Genomic DNA, 21629 nt, shown 5'->3' with positions numbered 1-21629 from the left:
CAAAAAACCAACTTGTTTTCTTCTTGTTTTTATTATCTCCTTGGTATAGTCCTCCCTCCCTTCCTCCTCCTCTTCCTCCTCCTCCTCCTCCTCTTCCTCTTCCTCCTCTTCCTCCTCTTCCTCCTCCTCCTGGTCCTCCTCCTCCTTCCCATCCTCCTCCTCCTCTTCTTCCTCTTCCTCCTCCTCCTCTTCCTCCTCCTCCACCTCTTCTTCCTAGTCTTCCTCCTCCTCCTGATCCTCCTCCTCCTTCCCATCTTCCTCCTCCTCTTTCTCCTCCTCTTCCTCCTCCTCCTCCTCATCTCCTTATCAGTTGGCTAAGATAAGTGTTTTTTTTTTTTTTAAAGTTTTAGAGATTCTTCTGGTCCTAATTTTCCTTTATGCTCACAAGCATCCCAGGAATTGATAAAGCAGGCAGCTTTGCCTGCTGGCTCTGAGGAGTGTGGCCTGTGTGGAAGATGGAATCCGCCCCTGCAGGTTCAGCTTCCACTGAACCTGTCTCCATGGTTGCTCCATCCAACACCACTCAGCCTTGCTGGAGATCCTGGCTTGCAGGCACAGTGACTCTGCTCCCTATCACCATGGCACCAGATAACTCCTGTGGAGGGAGTTGGTCAGACAGATTGATCAGTGCCTTTCGAACAGTCACTCCAAGACCACTGGCTCAACGTCAAATGGGACTTCCTCTTCCCAGCCTTCAACATCAGACTCTCGCCTCTGTCATGCTGTCCATCTTCCTCAACTTTCTGCTTCGTTTTGATCCCTTCCATTCTGCTATCCTTCCCTCCTGACACACTGCTCGAGTATTTACCCATGTATGTGGGCAGCCATCGGACACACTAACTATCTTTACTTTCTTGCCCCTTTTGATCCTCAAAACTGAGCTAGTGAGAGTCTGCCCGTGTATGACATCACAGTACACTAGGCCTCACCGTTTGCTTGCTACCTCTTTACTTGGAGGGGTCTCCAGGAACAGGACCTGGATCGTTTTCTTTTCACCTAGTTCAGTGATTATCAAACTTTCACAGGCAGCAGGATCATCTGGAAGACTTGGTTAAACAGCCAGCTGAAACCTACAGCAGAATTTCCAGTTCAGTGGGTGTAGGTGGAGCTCAAGAATTTGCATTTCTAGTTTGCATTATTTATTACCATGTCAGGCAAATGGATCATGTTGATACTTGCTAGTTTGCAGAGTCCACCTTGAGAATCACGGTCCAATTGCCCCTGTGTCAGTTCTTTTATCTCTGAAATGAGTAAGTAGCTTTTGATAAGAGTAATGGCAGATGAGTCACAGAAACATACTCAGTACACAACATACTGTTTTGCACCACACACACACACACACACACACACACTCACACACACACACACACTCACTCACACACCTGCATGAATGCAGTCTCACCTTGCATCCCTCACACTGTGGCTCACTCTACATGTGTCTATTGAACTCCTAACAAATCTGTTGCTTCCTCTAGTCTCCAACTCTTCACTGATAATTCCCCAACTTCTACAGCCTTTGGATGATATGTTTTCTTTTCTTCACTCAGGTAACAAGTCCGCCCCAAGTGCGACCCTTTCTTCCTTGCCCTCCCCTTCATTGCAGAGGATGAGTGCTCACACTTCAGGTCAGCTCAGTGCCTCCAGCCTGGCATCCATACCATGCTGTCTGCATCTCTGCAGGTCCCAATTTGCCAGTGATCATGTTCTGCCCACCCTCTCCCCTCCCCCTCCCCCTGTGCCACTCATTCAGCCTCCTTAGACTCCTCTCTCCTCTTTCTTACTCCCTCTCATCCGCACTCCTAGCATCCTTTGTCAGATCTTGCTGCCTCCTGATGGCCAATTCAGGAGGAGTAAATACTTCCAGATGTCTCTTGGATTTGCTATTCAGAATTGAAGTTATTTTTTTAATCCATCTGTCTTATCATGTGAAAAATGGACTTTACTTGCACTATCAATCCATTTCTTTTTATTTCTAGAGCCCAACTTGCTCAGCATGCTAAGCATGGAGCACAAAACACTGACTTAAGTATGCTTCCCTCCTGACATGCTTGTCCCGTTCAAGCAAAGCGGCTTTCACGTACAATGAAAAAGCAGCCCATCCAGCAATCCTTTGGGAAATTGCTTTCCTGGGGACTTGAGGGTCTCCTATTCACACAGTGAAAACTCTGGCAGAGGAAGGAAGGAAGAGAGAGAGAGAGAGAGAGAGAGAGAGAGAGAGAGAGAGAGAGAGAGAGAGAGAGAGAGAGAGAGAGAGAGACAGACAGACAGAGAGACAGAGAGACAGAGAGAGAGAACCCTCACACAAAAGAAAATGGTAAAAACACAAACAGGAAGTACAGGACAGGAAGGGAATTGACCAGGCAGCGGAAGCGTATCTGTTTTGTTTAGGATGAAGTTCTGTTTGGAAGAATATTTGGCACTGGGGCTAAGGCTCAAGTATCCTATTGCGTCGCTTGTGCTAGGTGATGGATAGTGGATCTCTTTCAATGTAGTTTTGGAAACTTTCATATCAGTTTATAATGGAGAATTTTTATTTTAGAAAATGCAAAGTAGATTGGGAGGGATCCTGGAGAAAACTTTCCTTTCCTTCATAAAAATACTTAATACAATGTTAAATATGTTTTAGATTGGGCATATTTAATATTAAAATTTCAGTTATAAAATGCTATTATTCCATCAAAAGCATGATGCCTAAGACAAATGACTGATAAATTATCAAATATAAAATCTTTTCTGCTTTCAAAGATATCCTTAAAAAAAGAAGACATGGAATATTGTCTAAAATGATTATAAATAAAATACCTAATAAAAGATTTACGTCCATTCTAAGTACTTTAAAAACTGACAGATCAAGAATAAGAAAAGTTCTATGATGAGATATATACTCTACAGACATAATGTTATTTAGATCAATATGTATTTATGACATACAAACTCTCAGCTTAATTTTAATTATATTCTAAAATCTGTGTGCCAGTGATTATATAGAGATTCCCTTCTTGAATTCTTGTTTGTTAAACATGATATTTGAAATAAAATCTTTTTAAAAAGGAATAAGAAAAGTTAGGAATGATTCTTGTACCAAAGGAAAAAAAACAGAAAAGGAAATTAGAACATGACAAGTTTTTTGATGGCATCCCTCATTAGTGTAACAAATTAAAGCCACGTGAAATAGCATTACATATGCATTAGAATGACAGACAATACCAGGAGCTGGAAAGGATATGGAGAAATTGGAAGCTTCATGCACCACTGACAGGAAAGTAACACTACTTTAGAAAACAGCTTAGAAGTCTCTTAAGGAGTTAAATATAAGCTGGGCCCAGTGATTCACACCTATTCACAGGAAGTGAAATTTGAGGATCTAGGTATGATGCTAGCCTTGGGAAAAAATCAGAGAATCTCTGGTTTCCAACTAAACATCAAAAAAGACAGAGGTAGAGAGGTGGCTCAAGTAGTAGACCACCATCTGTGAGAGAAAAAGCCAAATGAGCGTTTGAGGCCCTGAGTTCGAGCCCTAGTACTAGCAAACACAAAAAGTTAAACGTAGCCATGACTTTTCACGGGAGCATTATTCACAATTCCCTAAACTTTCCACCTATCTGCTATCTGAAGGACAGAAGAACAAAACGTGCTAACTGCATGCAATGGAATAACATTCATTGCTCAAACAAAAGAACTACCAACCCAAACCGACACAGACAAACTGCTGAAACATTTCACTAAGACAGAGCAGCCAGATGCAAAAGCCTACATTATTGCATAGATGAGTGCTTTCATGGGATGCCTTTGGAACACACAACTAATTTTAGACAGAAAGATATCAATATTGCTTAGGGTTGGAGGTGGGAGCCATGATCTTCAAATCATCTTGAGAAAGCTCTGTGGATGAGGGGAAGTTCTCTACAGCTATATCACTTTAGGCCTCATTAAATCTCTGTGAAACAAAAGGCAACAACTCATAGTTCTTCAAATTACCAGTGGACCACATTTCTACTTTTTTATTTATATTTTTTATTGTTAGGGTAATGTATAGAGGGTTACGGTTATATTCACCAGATAGTAGGTGCATTACTTCTCACACATTGACACCCCTTCTCATGTTTTTGTCTCCATCTCTCTCCCCTCACCCCCTCCCAATCATCTTGCTTTCCCCCTTCCCTTTCCTATTTCGAATAAACAAATAAATGTATATACAATATACTTGGTAACAAAGTCAGATTATTATTATTTGTTTTAATTGCTAGAAATGAGTGACCAAATTCTGGAACTTTGAGCCTCAGGATCAAAGTTAGAGAAGCTTCTGGTGGTTTCTAGTAGGTCATGAAGATACTTGATCCTTTATCTGACTTGGTTGACAGGGACATTCATCTGGAAAAGCTTCCAGTTCTGTGTTTCTACTTCTCCTTCCAAAGAGGAGGAAAGACAGAGGCCTGGGCAGTCAAAGTCAAGATCCTCATCTTTGATACAGTAGCTAAGTTATTTTTGCCTGTGCTGGTTGTTTTTGCCTTCATCATGTATTAGCGATGGATGCAGAGTGTCTTGTTCATCCTGCAGGACCATCTAACAGAACAAGATACATCGTTGCGTTTGCTTGGCTACGGTGGTGCTGAAAGCTGTATAGCACCAACTCCATCTTTCATATGCCCTGCATGTTTTACCATGAGCAAGACAACAAGCTGTGCTTGTGAGCATGACAGTGAGGGTACAGTTCTTGTGCTTGGCCATTTGGTAACTGAGGACTCCAAGGAGAGGCAGGAGGTAGAGATGGAACAGTGTGCTTGCCTCTGCAAACTATTGTTAGTGAAACCCTAGCTCAGAAACAGGCAGGACGTGGCGATGCTCACCTCTAATTCCAGATGTGGGAGGAATTAGTACGGGGCAAAACCCATGGGAACCTATCTGGTAATAAACTAAAGGTAGAAGGGCTGGAAGTGTGACTTAATTGGTAGAGCTAGGAGCCAAGCTCTGAGTTCAAACCCAGAAAGCAACAACAACAATAACAGAGAGTACTAGAAATAATAAACAAGAAAAAATATTGAAAAATAGATTTCAAACTTCAGAATGTAACAGAGCAGCCCTATACCACAGTCACGATGTGAGTGTCTTCCAGCTTGAGCCCGCTGTCTCTTTTTTTTTAATTTAGAGAAAAATGAGTAATTTGCATATAGTCCATGTCTTGGTAATATAAAGATCTGTTGTATTTATTTAGTGATTTTTTGGGTCGATTTTATAAGCTTTCAACCATAACATTGTTTTATTTCCAAGTAAATAAAGTAAAGCCAAGCCAAATGCGTGTTTGTGTATCGCGAAAGCATGTTTGAATATACAATTGCAACTCTGTCTTTCTCTCTCTCTCCCCTTTTTTGTGCATGCCCAGGTTCTGCAAGGTCAAGCTGATATCAGAAATAAAGTTATTCTGCTATGATGGCTGAAAAGGCACAAGTAGGCATAGTGGCTTGCCTGAGCCTACCAAGCCAGTCCTGAGCTCCTTGGCAAGCCGTGCTGAGCTCTGTATGTGGCTTCCTAGATTGTAACCCAGATATGCTGAGAAGGGGGATGACTGTATGTCACTCTCAGCCCCTCTCAGTCCATAACCAGACCAAGTGGATCTGTACAGCCATTTCTTTCCTATGAGAAAGTTAGCCCCGACAGAATAAACATCATTAAAGGAACTCTGTCTTTGCAAAGAAATCTGGATTCACTCAGATTATACTGCATTTCTGTAGCCTTTAAAATAACCTCAAGGTGTGGACATAAATGTCACTGTTTTGGTGGCCAGGAGCATAGCCTAGTGGTGGAGTGGCTTGCCTCGCAAGCACAAAGCCCTGGGTTCCATTCCTTGGAACCATATACATAGAAAAAGGTAGAAGTGGCACTGCAGCTCAAGTGGCAGAGTGCTAACCTTGAGAAAAAGTGTTCAAGGACAGTACCCAGGCTCTGAATTCAAGCCCCAAGACTGCCAAAAAAAAAAAAAAGTCACTGTTTCAGCATCATGGCTACTGTGCTAGCCACTCAGGAGCTGAGATCTGGGGGTCACTATTTAAAGCCAATCCTGGGCAGAAGAGTCCCCATGAGATACTTGTCTCCAAGAAACTACTCAAAAAAGCTGGACGTGGCACTGTGGCTCAAATGGGATAATGTTATCCCAAGAACCAGCAAAAATAAATAAACTAAATAGGGCCAGGAGTTTGGTCTAGTGTTAAAAGTGCTTACCTACCATGCAGGAAAACCTGAGGTCAATTCCTTGGTACCACATACATAGAAAAAAGCCAGAAGTGGTGCTGTGGCTCAAGTGGTAGAGCTCTCGCCTTGAGAAAGCTCAAGGACAGTGCTCAGGCCCTGAGCTCAAGCCTCATGACTGGGGTCAAGGACTGACTCTGGGTATGAAGTAACAGAAAGGCTCTGAAATGCTGCCATCTCATGGTATCTGTTGATCTCCGTAGATATGGCTTGGCACGGTCATATCTAAGTGTTGCTGGATTAAGTGCTTTTTAGGTGTGATTTCTAGGCCTGAGAGGTCCAAAACCACATCCTTGCTTCAGCTACTTGGTGCCACCACAGTGATTACTACTTGTTTTTTATTAAAGAATTTATTAACATTGATTTTTACATCATATTTCAAATGACAAGTTTAACAAACAAGTGTTCAAGAAAAGAATCTCTAGATACAATCACTGGCACACAGATTTTAGAACATAATAAAATTAAGCTGTGAGTTTGTATGTCATAGAAACATATTAATTTGTGAAAGAAAACATTATGTCTATAGAGTCATAAGTTTTTATGTCTATATAGTTGTTTATATTTCCATTACCATGTCCATAGCATTGGGTATGCCAATATTGAGTCCTCGCTCTTGTACTCTTTGGATCTAATAGCCACATAGTAAGGATACCAGTGATTACTACTTTTGGAAATGGAATTCATTCCCTGCCTTGATGCCTTACACACTCAACCCACGCCGCTCCTGGCTCGGGGAACCAGGCCCTTCACTTGTGATCTCAGATACATGAGGAGGTTGTTTCATTAATTCGGAACATTACCCTGACTTCCTTGTAGCAATCTTGCCTTGAATATTATTCAATGAGTAAGCTAACAAATAAACAAAAATGTGATACTAACAAATCCAATGCAATGCAAACTGTAATGTTTTCAAAAGGGTACTTACCCAACCGTTTACCTCTTGAGAGGAAAAAAAAATGTAATATCTATTTCACGTGCCATATCACATTAAATTTGAGTAGATCAAAGTATTAAATATGAAAGCACATCCAAACATAAAAATACTAGGAAAATATAGTTAAATGTGTGAGTGAGTTATAGTCATAGAAGTTTGTTTTAAGGTTAAAAATAAATAATACAAAACATAAAAGAAAACACTGGAATGATTATATACTCAGTAAAAACTATAGATGAGAAAAATCAGAAAATTGCGGGAAATATCAATAAAAGTCAATATTTTGGGGGCCGGGAATTTGGCCTAGTGGTAGAGTGCTTGCCTAGCATGCACTACGATCCAGGTTCAATTCCTCGGTACCACATACATAGGAAAAAAAAGCCAGAAATGGTGCTGTGGCTCAAATGTTAAAGCTCTAGCCTTGAGAAAGCCCAAGGACAGCACCCAGGCCCTGAGTTCAAGGCCCAGGAGTGGCAAAAAAAGTCAATATTCTTTTTTTTTCTTTTTTTTATTGTAATTAATAAAAGGGTTACATTATATTCACCAGATAGCAGGTACATTTGTTAACAATCATTGCTACCCCTTCTCATGTTTTTGTCCCCATTTCCCTCCCAGACTCTCCCTTCATCTTGTTTTTCCCCCTTCCCTATTCTATTTCAAATAAACAAATATACAATACAATATTCTTATTTATTAATAGATAGATAAATCAATATGCAAACCAACATGTAAATCCACATTGTATATATAGAGAGAAATATATACAATTTCTTTATCCCATTGCCAGACATATCAATTGTGGATGTCTCCATAAGGGTGACTGAAACAGGAAAGAGGATGTGTGAGGAATTAAGATGACACTCATGAAGGTTGGTGTCCTTTAAAAAAGAGCAATTCCATTTCGAGGCAAGATGCTGTCTCCAATTTTGGCTGCGTTGAATCCAAGCATGACAGTGGCATATCCTGGAGGAGACATCAAAAGTGTGCAGAGTTTGGAAGAGAAATCCAGACTAGAGACCCAGTGGAGATTTTAAACTGTGGGCTTGGATGAAAGACCCAGGGTGGAGGAAGAAAGGAAAAAATGGAGCCCAGAACAGCACAGAGCACAGAGGAAAATAGACATTGAAGAAGAGGCATTTAAAAAATCCCTATGGAACAAAAACTAGAAGAGAAGGAGGCTTCAAGGCTATGGGAGCTGCAGTTTATAGTGCTGGGAATGGGGGCAGAGTGTGAGACCCAAAATGCCCTTCTGGGACCAGAACTGTAAAATCCCTTTGATGGGAAAGCAAGGCAGGAAAGGAAGGTGAGAAATGGGGAAGAAGCTAGGACTGGAGCAGATGGTGAGGCATGTAGGGCCTGCATATGTATTTCTTCATCGTTTACCAAGAGGAAACTCATCCCATGCCAGATGTTAGGACACTGATGTAAGAATGGAAATCCACGCTCTCTGCTCTTCCTGCCTAAACAATGTCACAGAATTCACAGAAACTTCTAGAAACTTCTCTCAGAAGGAACTCATGGTGGCAGCATGTGAATATGGCTAGTGGATGGCTGCCAGCAACAGATGCCTGGCTGTCTGAGACTTGAGTTGGGAGCCCACCCAAGCCCTGATAATGCCATCACCAAAGAAATCCTTGTCCTCTCTCTCCAAGTATGCCTCAACTGTTCTGCCATAGGCCCATTAAATGCTGTCTATTCCAGACAATACCGCCATCCAAGAGCCTTCATCCAGTCCAGTTAATGCTCTTCTCAATGCAAAAGTGGAACTGGCTTCAAGGGCGAGTAGACACACACATCTGTTCCCTTCAGGTGTGCATGCCATGATTTCTGGAAGCTTCCTTGGAGCTAAAGCGAGCTTAGTAATGAGCAGGATCATGACAAAGTGGTCAGAGATGAACCACTCTGCTAATCCCTTCAGGGCAAAGCCAGCAGGACCATAGCATAGGAAAGAGACAACTGGATTGTTATCCAGATGTTCAGTGGAAAAGAATGCAGCAGTATTCACCATAGCCAAAGTATGGAATCAACCCAGTTTGCCCTCATGGATGGATGGATCAAGCAAATGTAGTATACATGCACAATGGTATTTTACTCATACATTAGAAAGAATGCTATTGGGCCATTTGTAAAGAAATGGGAAGACCTGGAAAACAATCATGTTAAGTGATATAAGTTGAGCCTAGAGAGACAAAAGTTGCTTGTTTACCCTCTTATGTGGAAGCTACATTTAGCTTATAAACTTATAAACAAGTACATCAGATGTTATGCAGCTGTATATAAATATATAAACAAAAATATGGTCATTTCAAAGGAGAACTGAAATAGTGTTATTCCTTAGAAAGGCAAGGTCAAAGCTTAACAAAATAAACACCAGGAAACTGCTACTTGAAAGGGTAGGGTGGGGTCAAAGGGAGAGAACAAAACAAAACAAACTGAGTAGCTTAAACCTGGCTGTTCCTTCACCAAGATTTCATGATAGCAGTAGTCCTTTGTTAACCAGTGGAACCTCCGCAGTTGAGCTCCCGAGGGCTGTAAAAGCTGAAGATAAGGCCAAATATGATGCTCTTTTTGACAGCTTAAGCCCTGTGGATGGATTTTTGTCTGGTGATAAAGTGAAACCAGTGTTGCTCAACTCTAAGTTACCTGTGGAAATCCTTGGAAAGGTTTGGGAGTTAAGTGATATTGACCATGATGGAAAACTTGACAGAGATGAATTTGCAGTTGCCATGTTTTTGATATACTACGCCCTGGAGAAAGAACCTGTGCCAATGTCCTTGCCTGCAGCCTTGATGCCACCTTCTAAGAGGAAAACAGGGGTTGTATCTTCTGCAGAAAAAGCTAAATCTGATGAGATCTTCCTGAAAACTGATAAAGATATGGATGGATTTGTGTCTGGAATGGAGGTCCGTGAAATAGTCCTGAAAACAGGTTTGCCTTCTACTTTACTAGCCCACATATGGTCATTATGTGACACAAAGGACTGTGGGAAGCTTTCAAAAGATCAGTTTGCCTTGGCTTTTCACTTAATCAAAAGTTAATAAAGGGCATTGAGCCTCCTCACACACTTACTCCTGAGATGATTCCACCATCAGACAGGACCAGCTTACAAAAGAACATCATAGGCTCAAGTCCTGTTGCAGATTTTTCTGCTATTAAGGAGAAACAATGAAATAGTTGACCTGCAGAGGGAAAAGAATAATGTGGAGCAGGATCTTAAGGAAAAAGAAGATACTATTAAACAGAGGACAAGTGAGGGTTCAGGATCTTCAAGATGAAGTTCAGAGGGAAAATGTTAACCTGCAGAAATTACAGGCCCAGAAACAGCAAGTACAGGAACTCTTTGAAGAACTAGATGAACAGAAAGCCCAGCTGGAAGACCAACTCAAGGAAGGCAGAAAGAAATGTGCAGAGGAGGCCCAGCTGATCTCTTCTCTGAAAGCTGAAATAACTAGTCAAGAATCACAGATCTCTACTTATGAAGAGGAACTGGCCAAAACTAGAGAAGAGCTGAGCCGCCGGCAACAAGAGACAGCAGAATTAGAGGAGAGTGTGGAGTCAGGGAAGGCTCGGCCGGAACCTCTTCAGCAGCACCTGCATGATTCACAGCAGGAAATCAGCTCAGCGAGAAGTAGGCCTGAACTACCACCTTCTGATGTGACTGATGAAAATGAAGTACTGACTGTTAATGAGAAAGTTGGTCCTGAATATGACAATGAGGGACGTCCAAAAGAGGAAGATCCGTTTAATGTAGAATCAAGTTCACTGACAGAACCAGCTGCAGATACAAACTTGGATTTTTTCCAATCTGATCCTTTTGTTGGAAGTGATCCTTTTAAAGATGATCCTTTTGGGAAGATTGATCCATTTGGTGGTGATCCTGTCAAAGGTTCAGGTCCATTTCATCTGACTGCTTCTTCAAACAATCTGCTACTGATCCTTTTGCCACTTCAAGTACTGACCCTTTTAGTGCACTCAGCAATAACAGTAATACATCTGGGGAAACACTGAAGAACAATGATCCCTTTGCACCTGGTGGAACGGTTGTTATTGCAGCAACTGATTCAGTCACAGCCCCTTTGCTTCTGTTTTTGGAAACGAGTCCTTTGGAGAAGGATTTGCCGACTTCAGCACATTATCAAAGGTGAACAATGAAGATCCTTTTAATTCAGCCACATCAAGCTCTGTCGGCCGAGAGAGCATTTCACAAAATATGTTTGAGGAAACATCAGTCAAGTGTGAAGATGTACCCCCAGCACTGCCACCAAAGATTGGAACTCCTACAAGACCCTGCCCACCACCGCCTGGAAAAAGACCCATCAACAAATTGGAATCTTCTGATCCCTTTAAACTGAAGGATCCATTTCAGCCTTTCCAAGGCAATGATAGCCCCAAAGAAAAAGATCCTGGTATGTATTCTGACCCATTCACTTCTACTGCTACCACTACCATTAAAGAAGCTGACCCAAGCAATTTTGCTAACTTCAGTGCTTATCCCTCTGAAGAAAATATGATTGAATGGGCCAAGAGGGAAAGTCGGGCTTGCCCGACTCAATCAACAAGAGCAAGAAGACTTAGAACTGCCTATTGCACTCAGCAAGTCTGAGATATCAGAAGCATGAATTCTCTTGTCTTTTGTCAACAACACACTTCTCTTCTTCCTGGAATACCGAAGCTATTTACCATGTGTATCAAAACTACCTATGAGCATGGGAAAACAAGGGTTTTGAGAATCCTGTAAATGTGACAAAAGTCTACTTTTTTCTTCTCTCTTTCATATCTGTCTTTTATTTTACTTCTCCAAAAGCAGTAACCTAATCGGCTTCACCTAGGCCCTGTTCTGGTGTGCATTTATTGTGAGCTTTTGACTGCCTGTGCTACTTTTACTCATAAAGCTAGAGCACCCAAGCTTCTACTTTCTGGAATATAGAGAAATAGTCTCACCCTATGCTACCCTTGTTCTATAGTTATTCTGACAGTAACCAGAAGATATCTTAATGTTTTCAGTATTTTTCCTGGATGTCAATGGTTGGAGGGGGAGGGAAAGAAGATCCTATTTCTTTTATGATTGTTGCAAATTGGCAAATGTGCATTTTTTTAAATTTCCTTATAGTAAAAATGCTATTTAATTGTTTTTTTAGAGATAAGAAATACAAAATATTTTGTATAGTTTAACTCCAGTATTGGAAAAGGGTTGCATTAGGTTGAACCATTATACCTTGAGAATCCCATTTTCCCTAAATGAAAATATTAAAGCCACATATATGAAATATATTTTGAAAAACAATACTCTCTGGACTTAAAAGAATTTTAGATCAACTGATACCTCTCTATATGTGTGCTAATTAATAAAATAAATTTCTTACAAGAACAATTTATAAGGAAATACTCATTTTACCTGTCAGATGGTAGAGAAAATGTGTCATTTAAAATATACCATCAGTATGTAAGAAATCTTAGCATGCAGCCCTTATTCCTGTACTGTAGTACTGTTCTGTAGCTCATGACAGGTTTGTTCTTGAACTTCACACAAGAAACTCTTGCAAGCTGGAACTGGAAGGTACTTCACTTTTTCATATATAGTTTTTGTTTTGTTTTGTTTTCTTTAATGAAGGTTCAGCTACTTGAAAAAACTTCCACTGAATATAAATGGAAAAAGTGGCATGTATTGCATCTTTTTGTATTTTGTGTACTTTGTGGTTTAGTTTATCTACTCTCTTCATGTTTTTCACCTATAAAATTGGCAAGCTAACCAAAAAATTTATTTTTTTAATTGGGAGATTTTAAAACAGAAAAAGACCTCTGCTTGTATTAAAAGCTCAGTTTCTGTAAAAATGACCTAGCAGACAAGCTGAATTTGAAATAGACTGAAGGAGGCTGCAAATTATAACCTTTTTTTAACCTACATTCCTGACTTAGTGTATTGAATAGCAAGACAAAGAAAAATGCACCTGAAAACCTTTTGATATGTATTAATCAGAGTAACTTATTACCCGGCCTATAAATAAATTCCAAAATATCTAATTCAAAAAAAAATAACAAAAGAATGCCAGTGAGGAACTTACCTGATGCCTCTACTTCTTCTTCGTTTTTTGTTGTTGTTGTTTTTTTTGGGGGGGGGTTGTTTTTTTGTTTGTTTGTTTTTTTGGTGGGTCATAGGGCTTTAACCCAGCCTGGGCACTGTCCCTGAGCTCTTCAGCTCAAGGCTACCACCCTACACTTGAGCCAAGCCCCACTTCCAATTTTCTACAGGTTAATTGGAGATAAGAGTCTCAGGTCTTTTTGTGCCTGGGCTGACTTTGAACCTTCTTCTTCAGATCTCAGCCTCCTGAGTAGCTAGGATTACAGGAGTGAGCCACCACACCCAGCTTGCTTCTACTTCTTATACTATGATGGTGTTAATTTGTTTCCTTATAGAAAACTAACATTAGATAATCACATACTAAACTTAAAAATACTCTCATTTTCTCTCAGGATGCTTTGGGGGTAAGTAATAAAAATTCCAAGTATATTAATACTGTGTCTCTGAGTCACTGTGTCCCAAGAAGAGTACTTTGACACAAACCTGGTTCACCTAGCAAGCCCAGTGTTTGAACATGTGAAGGGCACACAAGGTTATACGTTCAGTGAATGAGGGAAGGAGGCCAATCAGGTGGTAGTGTTTCTATCTCTTCCTCATCCTGTCTCTGTCACGTCCACATTTTTCTTTTATTCTTGTGGAAGTAAGTGCTCATTGATGACTATGACAGAACTCCACAGCTAGTCCCAGGAGAGTTGGTATAATTTGTCTGGAGTTAGTATATTATTCCAGAAGCATTCTGTACACTATCTCATCAACCCTGTCCCCAAGCCCAGGACATTTTTGAAGGACCCTTCCTGAAATAAATTTTGGGGGATCCAGAACTAAAATGTTCATTGTTGGCTTGTCACTGAGTCAGTATTCTCTTCCAGGATGACAGATCTCCAAACATAAGATAGAGCCATGCACTCACTTACTTATGACATCCTAATCCAGAGAGCATGTTTCCAAACAATGCCATCAAATGCCCCTCTCCCCTTTGAGGCTGCCTGGGAGATATGCCTTCTCAGTGTCCTTAATTCTTATGTGGAATATCATTTTCCACTTCTTAGAAAGCACTGTTACTATGAAACATGCTACACTTCTGACTTTCAACTCCAAAACTATTATCACAGGCAACATGAATGTCTAGGACCTTCCAGGCTCTGCACTGGTCCTCAAGGGTCTTCCTTTGTTGAAAGAATTGATGGATGCATTGCCCGGATGCCTATGGTGGGAATAGACAGAGGTGAATTTTTTTTTGCCAGTATAGGGGTTATATCTGACAACACTGCACTCTCTCGGTTTGCTTGTTCATTCAGCTGGCACTATACCACTTGAATCTTGCTTCCAGCTCAGCTTTAGCTTGCTGTTTTGCCAGTCTTGGGGCTTGAACTCAGGGCCTAGACACTATCCTTGGGTTTTCTCAAGGCTAGTGCTGTACCTCTTAAGCCACAGTACCATTTCCCACTTTTTCTGTATATGTGGTAACAAGGAATTGAACCCAGGGATTTGTACATGCTAGGCAAGAACTCTACCAATAGGCAACACTCCCAGCCTATTTTAGAGATGGAACCTCATATTCTTTTCTTCTTGGGCTGCCTTCAAATCAATATCCTTCTGATCTCAGTCTCCTGTACAGCAAGGGTGACAGAAGTGAGCTCCCAGTACCTAAGTGCAATTCTTTGCCAATATGAAAAGTTTCCTCATTGACTATATCTTAGATAGTTTAGATCACACATTAGTAAGGAATCATGGTGATAGTAAGAAACTGAATGCTGAAATTTGGAAGGGTTTACAACCTCAAGTGTGTAGTATGTAGTATCCTACATAAATTTCAGTTTTGTTTTATAGAGAGAGAGAAAGAGCAAGAGAGAGAGAGAGCATGGTGACAGGTGTGACAGAGATGACATTCTATGTTATTCTCACAATGACATTCTATAGCATAGGCAACATTGTTGTGATTCTTGTTCTGAAGGTTCAGGACGGTGGGCCTCAGGGCTTAAGTGGTTTGCTATAGTCACACAGACAGAAGGGACCGGTGCATGTGTTTGATCATCAGTGATCAGATCTGGAAGGGGACATGGGAGTAGGGAGGTTTTACAATTTAGTGGATGCTAAAATGGTTTCAAAGCTGTAAGAAATCTCATTAGGAACTACTAACATCCAGCCTCAGACTTTCGCTTTCCTGTGGCAAATTTTCAACTCTTTCCTACAACAACTACCTCTGTTGTCTTAATTCAAGTCAGAACGTGGATGAGGCTTGTATGTGTACAAAGAAGAATGGAAGATAGAAAAGCTTATATTTAGCTATTGTACTGAATCATCCCAGTACACATGGCTACTCCAGTTTAATAGATTTGCTCCATAGAGCAATATGTTCTGAACTCTGCTCTTTTTCTCTCTTCCAGAATACCCCCTTGCCTCATCACGAACCTAAATCCTATTCTTCCATTAATGTTATTTCAAATCCTACTCATCATTCTACCCTGCAGATTAAGTTATTAATTCTAATAAGTTAGCAATTACCAAGCCCTTACTGAATGCCAACCCCTGTAATAAACACTTCACAGCTCAATTGTCATACCAATATTCTGTATTCTTATAAAATAAGCACCTTACAGAGTGGTGAAATAGCATTTCCATGGCCACATATATGGAAAGGAAGAATTAGAAGGGCAATCTCTATTTGTTGGTTAATTGTATTTAAAAAAAATAGTTCCACCTATGGAACACTTACAACAAAACTCATGGTGCTTTGTTATCAGTGGATGTCTTTTAAAAAACCAAAGGGCCAGGCTGGGGGTTTAGCCTAGTGGTAGAGTGCTTGCCTAGCAGGCACCAAGACCTGGGTTCAATTCCTCAGTACCACATACATACAAAAAGCCAGAAGTGGTGCTGAGGCTCAAGAGTTAGAGCTCTATCCTTGAGAAAGACCAAGGACAGTGCTCAGGCTGTGAGCTTAAGCCCACGACTGGCCAAAAAAAAAAAACCCAAAGCAAAAATGTCCCACTCCCTGCCAGCAACTGACATATGATAAATGTGGAATAAAATCTTTATGGAAGTTTCTGTCTTCAAGAGATGAATCCATTCCAAAGCATTATTATTTGCTATTCAACTTCTTGGAGATTTAGGCTGCAGCTTCGTAGCTGTGGACTGGCTTTAATTGAAATAGATGCATATTATGCTCTGAGAAAGATTAAAATACTTTAAGACATAGTGTCAATAATACAACCATTACAATGATTAATTCAAAGAGTGCTTTATTCACATGGAGAGAAGCTCATGATATTGATAAAAGCAGGGCACAGTACCAAATATGGAGTATCTACCCATAATTTAAATTTAAACGATTCATTTATAAATACATGCTTAAAACTCTGGAAGTAAGTGCATGAATGCTTCTGTGGTTAGATGATAGACAATGATGTGGTTTCAATTTTTTGTCTTTGTATTTCCTTTGTCTGGCAGCTTTTTCTATGACAAACATGCATTGCTTTTATAATCAGAATCCTAGACAGCATTTTCTATTAGCAGGAACTAAGGCTCTTTCTGAATAGCAGAGTCTCTCTCTGGGCGGGAAGAGTTCAAGGTGAATCTTGACATCTCATTCCAGAGTAAGGAAATGCTCCAGAACTAATGCTACCATGTTAAAAGGTGACAGGCTTCAGCTCAAAGAGCTTCCACTGGCTAAATGTGGAATCATTAGAGCATTAAAAAGAATGAGGCACGCTCCCTGCACCCTACCCTCTCGGCTCACCGGGCACCTCCACCCACCGTGCCCACCGTGGCCACGCTGAAGCAATCAAAAGGAAGACTGTGACTGGTGGACAGCCAAGGCTTTGACGAGTACCTGAAGGAAACAGGAGTGGGACTAGCTCTCCAAAATATGAGTGCCATGGGCGGATCCAACTGCATCATCTCTTGCGATGGCAACAAGGTCAACATCAAAACTGAGAGCACTCTGAAGACCACACAGTTTTCTTGCGGCCAGGGACAGCAGTTTGAAGAAACTGCAGCTGATGGAAGGAAAACACAGACGGTCTGTAACTTCACCGACGGTGCTTTGGTTCAGCATCAGACATGGGATGGGAAGGAAAGCACAATAACAAGAAAACTGAAAGATGGAAAGTTGGTGGTGGAATGTGTCATGAACCCTGTCACCTGTACTCAGGTGATCCGAGAAAGTAGAATAAAAATTCCATTAGCATTTTGGACAGGAATTAGCTGCAAGAATGCAAAAGCTCAATTCAATGAGTAAATCTCCATAAAACTACTTTTTTCCCCACTACTGTGTTCATTAATCTATATCACAAACATTTTAAATGCAACAGTTTCAAAGTAAAAAAAAGAATGGGTCTAACTAATGGAAATGTATTAAATAATAGAGAGAAAGAAAGAAAGAGAGAGAGAAAGGGGGAAGAAAAGAAGGAAGGAAGGAAGGAAGAAAGGAAGGAAGGAAGGAAGGAAGGAAGGAAAGAAGGAAGGAAGGAAAGAAGGAAGGAAGGAAGGAAAAAAACATGCTGGATATTGTAAATGTGGTGAGAGTTGGAAATATTCCATTTACAATCCTGTCATACTTCACTAAGGCAATAATAATCAGGAGATGCCAAAACAAGCAAGTGGTGCCAGACACTAGTGGCTCATAACTGTAACCCTAGCTATTCAGCTGTCTGAGATCTGGAGGATATAGATTTGAAGCAGTCTGAGCAGAAAAATGTGTGACACTCCATTCCCAATTAACAAGCAAAAAGCCAGTCTGGATATGACTTCAGTGAGAGAGTGTCAGTTAAGCAAGCGAGTCAAATAAATGTGAGGCCCTGGGTTCAGATCTCAGTGATGACAAAATGGAGGGGGGGGACTGAAATAAAAGAAACCTATGAGGTCAAAAGCTGCTGGCTGACTAGGTGATTCCATTGTACATCACACTTCTTTATTGAAAACAACATATTTTTCTGATCAAGAGCTCACCTTAGCCAAATATCCAAAAATAAAATAAAATAGCCTCTTAAGAATGAGATTCACTTGATATTGGAAGAACATGTTACAGAGTGGAATGGGTTTGTTCTAGGGTCACAGGCCTTGGGATAAGTCAGAGTAAACAGCACAGCTTGTTTCTTACTTCTAGACCTTGTACAAATCCATTGTAAATATGTACCAGTGATATTTCTAAAAGTAAAGCCAATCTGTCATTTATCAGATGCTGCGTGAACGTAATTTTTTGAGAATAGAGTTGACTTAGCCAAGGCCTGTACTTTCTCAAAGTGTAGCCTTGAAGGAATGCTGTTGCTGATGGTGATGGTGATGGTGGTGATGGGGGTGGTGGTGGTGGAGTGTGTGTGTGTGTGTGTGTTTGTGTGTTGATGGTGGTAATGATAGTGATGGTGAGGGGTAAGGGGTAGGGATAATGGCAGTGAGATGATGGGTGTGGTGATGACAGTGATGATGGAGAATCTGAACAGATGTTCAAGAAAGAAAGTAAGAAGATGCATAAGTATTCACAAGTTTTTACATAGAAGAGATGTTTGAGGTACAGAAGATTTTTGTTTTGTTTTGTTTTGGATACCCAGTGCTCTGCCACTCAGCCATGTCCTCACTGCTGGAAGAATTCAGCGCAGAGAGTTAAGTGACTGATTTCTTTGTGGTTCATTAATGATTTTTGTGTCTTCCTCAAGAAAGCATTCCTACATTTTTCTTGTTTTATTTATTTTTATTTTTAATTGTATTTTATTCTCGGGGTAACATATGGAGGGGTTACAGTTACATCCATCGGGTAGTAGATGCATTACTTCTGAACCTTGACACCCCATCTCATGTTTTTATCCCCTTTTCCCTCCCACACCTCCTCCCATTCATCTTGTTTTCCCCACTTCCCTTCCCTATTTCAAATAAACAAGTAAACATATATACTATATACCAGGTTGCCGGGGCCAACCGGCAGCAAACCAGGGTTCGCAGATTGGGGTTCCTGAAATAGGGGACAAGGACTAGGAAGAAAAAGAAGAGAGACAGACACACCGGGTCCGGGATGTCCGCAGTCCAGGCAAAGACTGCCGAGACTGCCGCGTTTATTTTCCCCTCCCCCTTCTTCCCTCCTCCTCTCCCAGGGAACCTCCAGGTGTTACATTCATATGGTAATTCTCAGGTCATTTACATAGAATAGGGCCAGAAAGCAATAAGACAATATAGCCATCGTCTGATGCAAGTCAAGGTACAGTTTGATTCCACTCTGGCTCCCAACATGTCCCCGTTTTTTATTTTAAAAGAAACACAAGTGCAATTTTTACTCTTTTCTATACCCCTAATTTATCCTGTCACATTTTCCAAAAATGACTTTGGTCCCTTGGTCCAACGGGGATTTGATGGGCGGAGATTCAACTTCCATGACTTCTTCAAGCTGACTCAGGGGCGCCGTCTCCACGCTTGACCAGGGACCTTAAGAAGCCCAGCCTGTTTTATCAAGGGGTTGCAAGGATTAGACACCAGGAACAACAATCTACTCCAAACTAGAAATCATACTTGACATTCAACAACTGCACAAACCATCCTTGGCCACAACAGCGCAGCCTACCTAGCACCCATTTGCAAAGGCTTTTTCTTGATTGTCTGGGGAACTAAATTTCTGCAACCTTAACAATGCTTCAGTTGTCAGATCTAAACAGATTAATAGAGACACAAGCCTCAGATCCACAAACTTTTCCTGAATTTGTGGCTGGTGTCAAAAATAAAAAAATTCGCTCAATTAGGACTTTAAACTACCCACTATCACAGAAGATTGACAAGTTCCTGCCCAGTTATGAAAGGCACGGGCATTAGTAAGGCATGCTTACAAACTATTCTATGACCTCCCGGCTCTGATTAATTTGAATGGCCAAGCACAAGTGACTCTAAGATCTGACACCATCTCTGCCATCCAAGCAGAGGCTTTCCTGTCCCAGTAGTGTCTCTCCACACAGGGATAAACATCCCATTGGCATTTCACTTTGTTGGTTGCTGGATTTGAACTCAGGGTCTGGGCGCTGTCTCTCAGCTCTCCAGCTCAAGGCTAGCACCCTGCCACTGTGAGTCCCGAGCTTGGTGCTTGAGTGCTTCCCCCCAGCTTTTCAGCTCAGAGCTAGCACTCTGCCACTTCGAGCTCCAAAGCAACTCTGTCCCAGCATCCTGCTGGCAGATTAGACACCACAGTCTCACAGGGACTTTGCTTTGCCCGGGCAGGCTCAAAACTGTGGCTTTCAGATCAATGAGTCCTACAAAAGGCCACTTTACTCCAATTAGAAGCAACAAGGTGGTCAATTCAGAAATAGTCTCTAAGCATGATCTTACCTGGAACTTGGTGAGGGCCAAACTTACATCTGAATGAGGATCTGCTGTCCTTCTCCATGGGCCTTCTGGAGATTGCTATAAAATAACTTACAAGAGTAAGCTGAAATAGCAATTAAGCAACCATTTTGGTAGTCCTAATTTTCCTTGTTTCTTTTTTTGAAACAAAGCTTTAGGACAACTTTACTTTTAAATTTTGTTCAGAAATCATTTCTAATTTTCTTTAAAACTTTTACACTTTTTAACTTAAACTCTTAACACTTTGGTCTTTATTTGCATTTGAAAAACCTTTAAGGCTAAAGGAATTCCCTTTGCCTCCAGGCCCTCTAAGGCTCAAGGCACTCCTCTTGCCTTTTAGAAAAAAGGGCTCTTTTGCAGTTTAGATTACTGTCTAGAACTCCAACAACAGTTTAAACTCAAATAACAGTTTTTCCCTAATTCAAGAACTATAGACATCAGTGCACCAAAAGTCTAAGTCTGGACTTAGTTTCCTCTCCTTTTTTAAAATACACCCAATAGCATGGAGATAAACCTTTAAGCATTCCTTTAAAATACTAATCACATTATCCACATTTTACCATCAGATTTCTAGTGTCAGTTTGCAAGAAAGGACAGGCAAAATTTCTGACGTTAATGAACAATTTTACATTTAAATTTCTAATACATGTTTCCAAACTTTAACTTAAAGTAATAAATCCCAAATTCCCTAACACCTCTGTGCTGAACAGGATACAATGTTTACAATGTAAACAGCTGTATGTATTGCAATACCAGATTTTTTAAAATGCAGATTTCAGGATCTTTAGAAAAATACTTTTTACCAGTTTTTCTTTAAAACAATGCAATAATACTTTTAAGACATAGGAAACATTCAAGCATAATAATTTTCTTGAAGTTTAGACTTAGATTTACCCAATTGCCTTTGTTTCAAATGAGTTCAACCATTGTTTTATACAGCATGCTGACAATTTAACCTTGAACATGTTCACTCACTCATTCACACACATTCATACTCAAAGATCATAAAGTGCGCAAAATTAATATTGGCTGTTCGTTTTCCAGAAGTTTGTGTCA

General features: G+C 40.7%; 2 pseudogenes; both read left to right on the top strand.

The window, feature by feature from the left end:
* LOC150055137 (epidermal growth factor receptor substrate 15 pseudogene) overlaps positions 1-11833 on the top strand; it is a 36573-nt pseudogene extending 24740 nt beyond the window's left edge.
* Positions 11834-17109: 5276 nt separating this feature from the next.
* On the top strand, positions 17110-17496 carry LOC150055136 (putative fatty acid-binding protein 5-like protein 3 pseudogene; annotated as a pseudogene).
* Positions 17497-21629: the final 4133 nt, after the last annotated feature.

Source organism: Megascapheus bottae, chromosome 14 (genome assembly GCF_031878675.1).
Source record: "Megascapheus bottae isolate mThoBot1 chromosome 14, mThoBot2.hap1, whole genome shotgun sequence".
Taxonomy (NCBI): Eukaryota; Metazoa; Chordata; class Mammalia; order Rodentia; family Geomyidae; genus Megascapheus; species Megascapheus bottae.
Note: the sequence above shows the minus strand (reverse complement) of the source record. Positions and strands in the feature narration are given on the sequence as shown.